An 8,056-nucleotide genomic window follows, 5' to 3' on the forward strand; every position below is an offset into this window, starting at 1 on the left:
TGCATTTCCCTGAAGAGAAGCAATGTCAAACATGTGCCTGTTGGCCATCTGCATGACCCCTTTGGAAAAATGTCTACTCATGTCTTCTGTCCATCTTGTAACATGGTTGTTTTTTTAACATTGAGTTGTATGAACTATTTGTATATTTGAGATATTAGCCTTTTATTAGTCATATCATTTGCAAGTAATTTCTACCTTTCATTATGTTGCCTTTTTGTTTTGTGATGGTTTCCTTTGTTATGCAAAAGCTTTTAAGTTTAATTAGTTCCCATTTATTTTTGTTTTTATTTCTCTTGCTTTAAAAGGAGCAGATGCCAGAAAACATAGCTACTTTTTTTTTTTTTTTTAATGTACTGGTTTTATAATTCAACATGTATTCTCTTGCTGGCTGACTGCAACATGGTAAAACCCAACCTCCAGACCCTCTGGTCACTGCATCCTGATACCAACCAGGCCATTGAGTGTGACCTGAGACCTCAACACTGCCAGGTGCCTGAACAAAGTAAGCAGGAGTCCTTTGTTCCCCTAAAAAATGAACAATGGCCCCCAGATGTTCCCTTGCTGCAAGGGGCCAGCATGCTGTTGGGGAGCCAGACTGAAGCCTCTGAAAGGTTGGTGGCGGGTCAGGGAGTGGGGAGGAGTGTGGTCATGACTACTCCTGGACCTCTACAGCTGAGAGCTCAGCCTGAGGCAGGGTGTGGGGGATGGTGGGCATGGTGAGGGGGAATAAATGAGATAAACTTACACTCATGACCAGGAGCCCCAGGCCCCAATAGCTCCCAGAGGCACAGCCCTGAAGACAGAACAGGAAGTCACTTGGGCCCTGGGTGGAACCATCCTGCAACCCCTCCATAGGATGGACCCAGGGCCTCTCTCTGGGTGAGGTCGATGTGTCACTCCAACCTCAGCCATGGACAGCATGTGGTGAATCAAGAGGATGGTGGTTGTGGGTGTGTAGTAGTGAGCATAGGGGTGCTGAAACATAGCAGGTGTGTGGTGATGGCCTAGACAGACTTTAGCTCCTCATGACTGAACCCTGGGCATTCACTCTCCCAACGTGGGCCATCAGCCAGACCCCCGTCCTCAGACACTGCCCAGGAAGCCAGGCACAGCTGAACCCTCCCAGCCCCTGGGCATAGTCCTGTCCTTGGCAAACTGGTCTCTCCCTTCCAGAGGGTCCAGCCTCACCTCCAGGGCCTTAACAGTCACCTTATTGTCCCAAGAAGGACCCTGATCATACCTGGATTCCCCAACTCCATGGCAAGCAATTCTGGGCATGAAGGGTGCTTCAGGCATTGTCTCATCCACACCAATTAAGAACTGGCACCTTGGTAGGCTCCAAGGGGAAGGTTAGTGCCAAGTAGACAGGGACTGGACACACGGCCCCCAGCACAGGGCACCTGGCACAGTTCGGACCAAGCCTCTTCTACAGATCTCCCAGCTCTGGCTGCTAGATAAGGGCCGGCCCCAAATTCACTCAAGTCCCCCTGGTCAGATGGTCATAGGCCAATGACTCAGCTACTCAGGGGTATGGTGTGTACTACTTGCTCCAGCTTGCTCCAAAGCAGCTGCCACCAGGTCTGCTTATCCTTCTCCAGGGCTGTGTTGGGGCCTCTCCCTTGTACTTGGTGATGTAAGAGTAGATCTCATGCAGGACACTCGTGCTATTGAATTGACTCAGGTCCAACGTGAGATATGCACTTGTGTCCTGGTAGCTGATGGCAGGCCATCTTGGTGATGTAGGCATAGTTAATCTCCACCTAGTTCTTGTAGCTAAGGATGTCCTTGGTGTAGAGCAGCTTCTGGGAGGAAAAGTCCTTGCCCAGCTTGTGCTCAGATGTAGAGCAGGAGTCCATGAAGGCCTAGGCTACCACTGACAGCCAGACGTCAGTGCTGCTGCTCTTGTAGATGTTGAATAGAACCTGTCAGTTCTTGATCATGTTCAACCAGGAGCACGGGAACAGGGAGTTTTTCTTCCAGGTGTGATGCATATCTGCATCATGTACCTGGTGCCGATCGGCCTGCTCATCCAGGAAATCAAACATGTACTCGATGGCCAGCAGCAGGGCTGAGCCCCAGTGATGCTGAAGATGGTTTGGAAGAAGGCATCCATGAACTTCTGTAGCATGCCCTTGATGGCCAGAAGCTGCATCAGGAACTTTTCGTAGACTGTCTTGCTACCTCAGTCATCACTCAGCTGTTCTAGGTGGTCATGGTTCTTGAACAAGAACACTGCTACTTTTTATATCAAAGAGTGCTCTGCCCATGTTTTCCTCTGGCAGTTCTATGGTTTCTGGTCTATTTATATCTTTAACCCATTTTATTTTTGTATGTGATATTAAGTGCGGGAGTGAAAGTCACTCATTCGTGTCCGACTCTTTGCAATCCCGTAGACTATACAGTCCATGGAATTCTCCAAGCCAGAATACTGGAGTGGGAAACCTTTCCCTTCTCTAGGGGATCTTCCCAACCCAGGGATCAAACCCAGGTCTCCCGCATTGCAGGCGGATTCTTTACCTGCTGAGCTATCATTCTTCTACCAGTAGCTGTTCAGTTTTCCAGCACCGCTTTTTGAAGACTGTCTTTTCTCCATTGTCTATTCTTGCCTCTTTTGTCATTGATTAATTGACCAAAAGTATATGATTCTGAATTCCCCATCCTCTTCCATTGATCTGTGTGTCTGGTGAGCCAGTACCACAATGTTTTGATTACCATAGCTTTGTAATATAGTCTAAAGTTGGGGAGTGTGAATTCCTCACCTTTTTTCTCTTTCTCAATATTGTTTTGGCCTTTTGGGTCTTTTGTATTTCCATATAAATTTTAAAATTTTTCCTAGTTCTTTGAAAGATACTATTGGTATTTTGATAGGGATTGTATTGAATCAATAAATTGCCTTGGGTAATTTTAACAATAGTATTTTAACAATATTAATTATTGTTAAATTTTAATAAAATGTTTTAGTAATAATAATTTATTAATATAAAATTTGATATGCAGAGTACATCATGAGAAACGCTGGACTGGAAGAAACACAAGGTAGAATCAAGATTGCCGGGAAAAATATCAATAACCTCAGATATGCAGATGACACCACCCTTATGGAAGAAAGTGAAGAGGATTTCAAAAGCCTCTTGATGAAAGTGAAAGTGGAGAGTGAAAAAGTTGGCTTAAAGCTCAACATTCAGAAAACGAAGATCATGGCATCCAGTCCCACCACTTCATGGGAAATAGATGGAGAAACAGTGGAAACATAGTCAGACTTTATTTTTCTGGGCTCCAAAATCACTACTGATGGTGACTGCAGCCACGAAATTAAAAGACACTTACTCCTTGGAAGGAAAGTTATGACCAACCTAGATAGCATATTCAAAAGCAGAGACATTACTTTGCCAACAAAGGTTCGTCTAGTCAAGGCTATGGTTTTTTCTGTGGTCATGTATGGATGTGAGAGTTGGACTGTGAAGAAGGCTGAGCGCCGAAGAATTGATGCTTTTGAACTGTGGTGTTGGAGAAGACTCTTGAGAGTCCCTTGGACTGCAAGGACATCCAACCAGTCCATTCTGAAGGAGATCAGCCCTGGGATTTCTTTGGAAGGAATGATGCTAAAGCTGAAACTCCAGTACTTTGGCCACCTCATGCGAAGAGTTGAGTCATTGGAAAAGACTCTGATGCTGGGAGGGATTGGGGGCAAGAGGAGAAGGGGACGACAGAGGATGAGATGGCTGGATGGCATCACTGACTCGATGGACGTGAGTCTGAGTGAACTCCGGGAATTGGTAATGGACAGGGAGGCCTGGCGTGCTGTGATTCATGGGGTCAGAAAGAGTCGGACACCACTGAGAGACTGATCTGATCTGACATACGACATTATATGTATATTATATAATATATAAAATATATGAATATTGATATATTTATATAAATTTTAAAATGTAAATTTATATAAATATTAGTAAATATTAAATTTAATATTTAAAAATATTAATTATTTTAACAGTCATTTTAACAATATTAATTCTTCCAATCCAAGAACATGGTATAATTTTCCATCCGTATTATCTTCAGTAGTTTTCCAAGTACAGGTCTCTCACCTCCTTAGGCAGTTTTATTCTAGGAAATTTATTCTTTTTGAGGTAGGCTGTTTTTAAAAACTCAGTACAGGTCTTGATTTAGGGTCAAACTTTAGGCCTGAAAAGTCATATGAATTTTGAGACTCTTTATACAAGAAGGGACTTTAACTACCTGGGGCCAAACCTCTTGATTTTTATGTGAATAAACTGAGGACCAGAGAGAAATAGACGAGAGGACCCACAGAAGTCACTCGGGACCAATGCAGAAGTGAAAGCCAGGTTCACCTACCCCTATTCCACTGTTCCTTTTCCTCAAGAAACAGTATTTCACCGATGTTTTTTGTTGTTGTTCTTTGCAACACTCAGCTTGTGGGATCTTAGTTCCCCAACCAGGGATATAAACACACAGCCTCTGCAATCAAAGCTCAGAGTCCTAACCAGTGGACTGCCAGGGAATTCCCATTTATTTCACCAAATATTCATCAAGCATCCCAAACTAAGCAATGGAACATTTTAGTAGATAAAGCAAACCCACAGTCTCCACCCTAAAGTTTAGGAAAACAAGCCACCACTTTCAGTATGAAGGAAGTCATCATAGGAAACAAGCTTATGGTTACCAAAGGGGAAGGTGGGAGAAAAAGTAGGAGTATACAGAAAACTAAGATCATGGCATCTGGGCCGATCACTTCAAAGCAAATAGATGGGGAAATAGTGGAAACAGTGTCAGACTTTATTTTGGGGGGCTCCAAAATCACTGCAGATGGTGACTTCAGCCATGAAATTAAAAGACGCTTACTCCTTGGAAGGAAAGTTATGACCAACCTAAATAGCATATTCAAAAGCAGAGACATTACTTTGCCAACAAAGGTCCATCTAGTCAAGGCTATAGTTTTTCCATTAGTCATGTATGGATGTGAGAGTTGGACTGTGAAGACAGATGAGCACCAAAGAATTGATGCTTTTGAACTGTGGTGTTGGAGAAGACTCTTGAGAGTCCCTTGGACTGCAAGGAAGTCCAACCAGTCCATTCTAAAGGAGATCAGCCCTGGGATTTCTTTGGAAGGAATGATGCTAAAGCTGAAACTCCAGTACTTTGGCCACCTCATGCAAAGAGTTGACTCATTGGAAAAGACTCTGATGTTGGGAGGGATTGGGGGCAAGAGGAGAAAGGGAAGACAGAATGAGATGGTTGGATGGCATCACTGACTCGATGGACGTGAGTCTGAGTGAACTTTGGGAGTTGGTGATGGACAGGGAGGCCTGGTGTGCTGCACTTCATGGGGTTGAAGAGTCAGACACGACTGACCGACTGAAGTGATACAGTTCAATTGATATATAAAATAAACAAGCAACAAAGATTTACTGTATAGCATAGGAAACTGGTGACTCAGATGGTAAAGAATTTGCCTGTAAGGAAGAGAACCAGGGCAGATCCCTGTGTTGAGAAGATTCCTTGGAAAAGGGAATGGCTACCCACTCTCAGTATTCTTCCCATGGACAGAAGAGCCTGTCAGGCCACAGTCCATGGAGCTTCAAAGAGGCAGACAAGACTCAGTGACTTACATTTCACACTATAGGGAACTATATTCATTATCTTGCAATAAACTATAATGGAAAATAATCAGAAATACACCCACACACACACACATGTGAATCACTTTGCTATAAACCTTAAACTAACATAATACTGTAAATCAACTATACTTCAATTTAAAATAAAGGAGTCGAGTTACACTGTGCCCCAATATAATTTATATACCTCTCTCACATGTAATACCACATCCATTGATGTTCCAGGTTTTGAAGCTGTGAGTGAGAGGATGTCAGAAAATGGAATGTGAGCTAAGTGAGCTCCTGTTCACACAGCTAGAGGGCACTGCCTAGTGTAAAACAGAACATCTCCCCAATTTATGAAACGATGGGTCCTTTTTCTTCATCCCCAAAACCAAAACAATGTTTTCTACTTAAAAACACTGACATCAGAGATTTGTTTGGGGATGAAAACTTTCACTTTTAGCTATGTGCCTTGCTGCATTGTCACATGATTGTAAGTCATTTCCTCTGCATCCATTTGAGGGAAGATGATTGGATCAGAAAAAAAAATAGCATGATAGCACTTGGCTTTCATCAGATAAGGTTAAGGGAATCTTCTGAAGGACTCAGTACTCTTCCAAACCAAGCCCACTGCAAGACTTGGGCACCAGTTGAACTCCTGTGCTAGTAGAAGTTATTCAAAATGTATGCTGAGCTTTGTCAAAAGTTTTGTCAAGGCACTGCATTTGTAGTGAGCATTGGGACTTAGCACACTGATAACAGAACCCTCTGTTAACTAGCTATGTTGCTAAAGAATGTTGACATTTTAAAATTTCAAAACTTCAAACGTCAAAAATCAAAAATGAATTATTTCTAGTGAAAGGAATACTACCAAAATAAATTGCTTTCCAAACTGACTGCCTTGAGAAAAAAACATACATTTAGTAATACACTGAATGGTATATTTCTTTAAAAATATACTACTGTTCTATTGTCATGAGAGTTCAAATACAATCACATCCTTTGACACAACAATTCCATGTCCACAAGCATAAATGTTGGAAGTATACAAATGCACATAGGTTTTTGTATATTTGAAATGGGAAAAAAAAAAAAAACCTAAACATCTATCTGTGGGGAAGTGATTTAATAGATTAAGCACATTTGTTATACTTAGTACTACATAGCTGTCTAAGTAAAGGCTGTTGTCCCATTCTCACGGGGAATGATGAGCTTTTGTAAGTAGTGGAAAAATTAGTTACTGTGTGTGTGTGTGTGTGAGTGAAAAAGAGAGAGAGAAAACAAGAGAATAGCCCAGAACTTTACTAACTCTAGAGCCACTAGCCACATGTGGCTATTGAGCACTAAAAAAGTGACTAGTCACAATGGAGATGTCCTCTAAATGGAAAATACTCACTGAACTGTAAAGACATAATGAAAAAAAAAAAATATAACAACACTAAGAAAAAACAAAAACACTGCATTTCCACTGGACAGTACTGACCTAGGACTGTTCCTGGGGAGTGGGACTGGGGAAATTTTTTGATGAAGAGGACAGGGAATGGGGATTTCCACTTTTAATTATTTTTCAGAAAGCACTTAATTTAAAATTTTAAAAATCAGAGTAGGAATCCAAGCAAAATTTATCATTTAGTTAATATTATGTGTCAGTCTTAATGTCTTAGTTTTCACAAATGGTACCATGGTTATGTAAGCTGTTAACCAAAATAAAACCAAAAAAATCTGCTGAATACAGGAACTCTGTACTATCATTGCAATTTTTCTGCAAATCTCAAAGTATTTAAAAATAAAAACCTAAAAAAAACAACACTGAGGGAAACAAGCACTCTAACAAGATGTATCTTCTGCTTAGAGATTCTTACTTGGAGTCTCAAAGTACTTACTGTAAAGTAACTCACCTACCCACAGCTCCTTGTAAACACATTTGCTTGAAACAAGGCAGCTAGGATCACTAAATATCATATTCCTTAGCTCCCACCTGAAATTCCATCAATTCAGAAAACTCCCTTCTCGCTTGGTGATTAGAAGCTGCCTGGCTGCTGCTTAGGTACCAGGGATTTTTGCTGGAGTAGGAGGCTTGCTCAGAGAAGAGGAAAGCTTCCACCTCTCCAAGGACTTCACTGAGGCCTGGGCAGCTAGAAGTTTTCAAAGCCCCTTCACTTGCTCCTTGCTCCCTCATCGGCTCCTTGCTTCAGCCCTCAGACTAAACCAACACTAAGGTCAAGAGGTTTTTGCTAAGATCTCATCGTGAACTTTGAGATTAAAAAAATGAATCAAAAATCAATATTATTAGTATAACAACCTTCACCTATATTTGTGCAGGTGTTACTACTTACTTAAAGGTTTCCAGAACAAGAACTAAACTCAGCATGCAAATGAGTAGGAATGGCAGGTAAAACTGGATAACAAAATTTAAAACAGATTTGATATAG

The 8,056-nt window shown here is 41.7% G+C and overlaps 1 pseudogene; it reads right to left on the reverse strand.

Annotated features, from left to right (window-relative positions):
- Nucleotides 1-1,514: 1,514 nt before the first annotated feature.
- LOC133252150 (plexin-A1-like) lies at nucleotides 1,515-7,803 on the reverse strand (annotated as a pseudogene).
- Between the last annotated feature and the right edge of the window lie 253 nt (nucleotides 7,804-8,056).

The sequence above is a fragment of the Bos javanicus genome, chromosome 7 (genome assembly GCF_032452875.1).
Source record: "Bos javanicus breed banteng chromosome 7, ARS-OSU_banteng_1.0, whole genome shotgun sequence".
NCBI classification, from domain to species: Eukaryota; Metazoa; Chordata; class Mammalia; order Artiodactyla; family Bovidae; genus Bos; species Bos javanicus.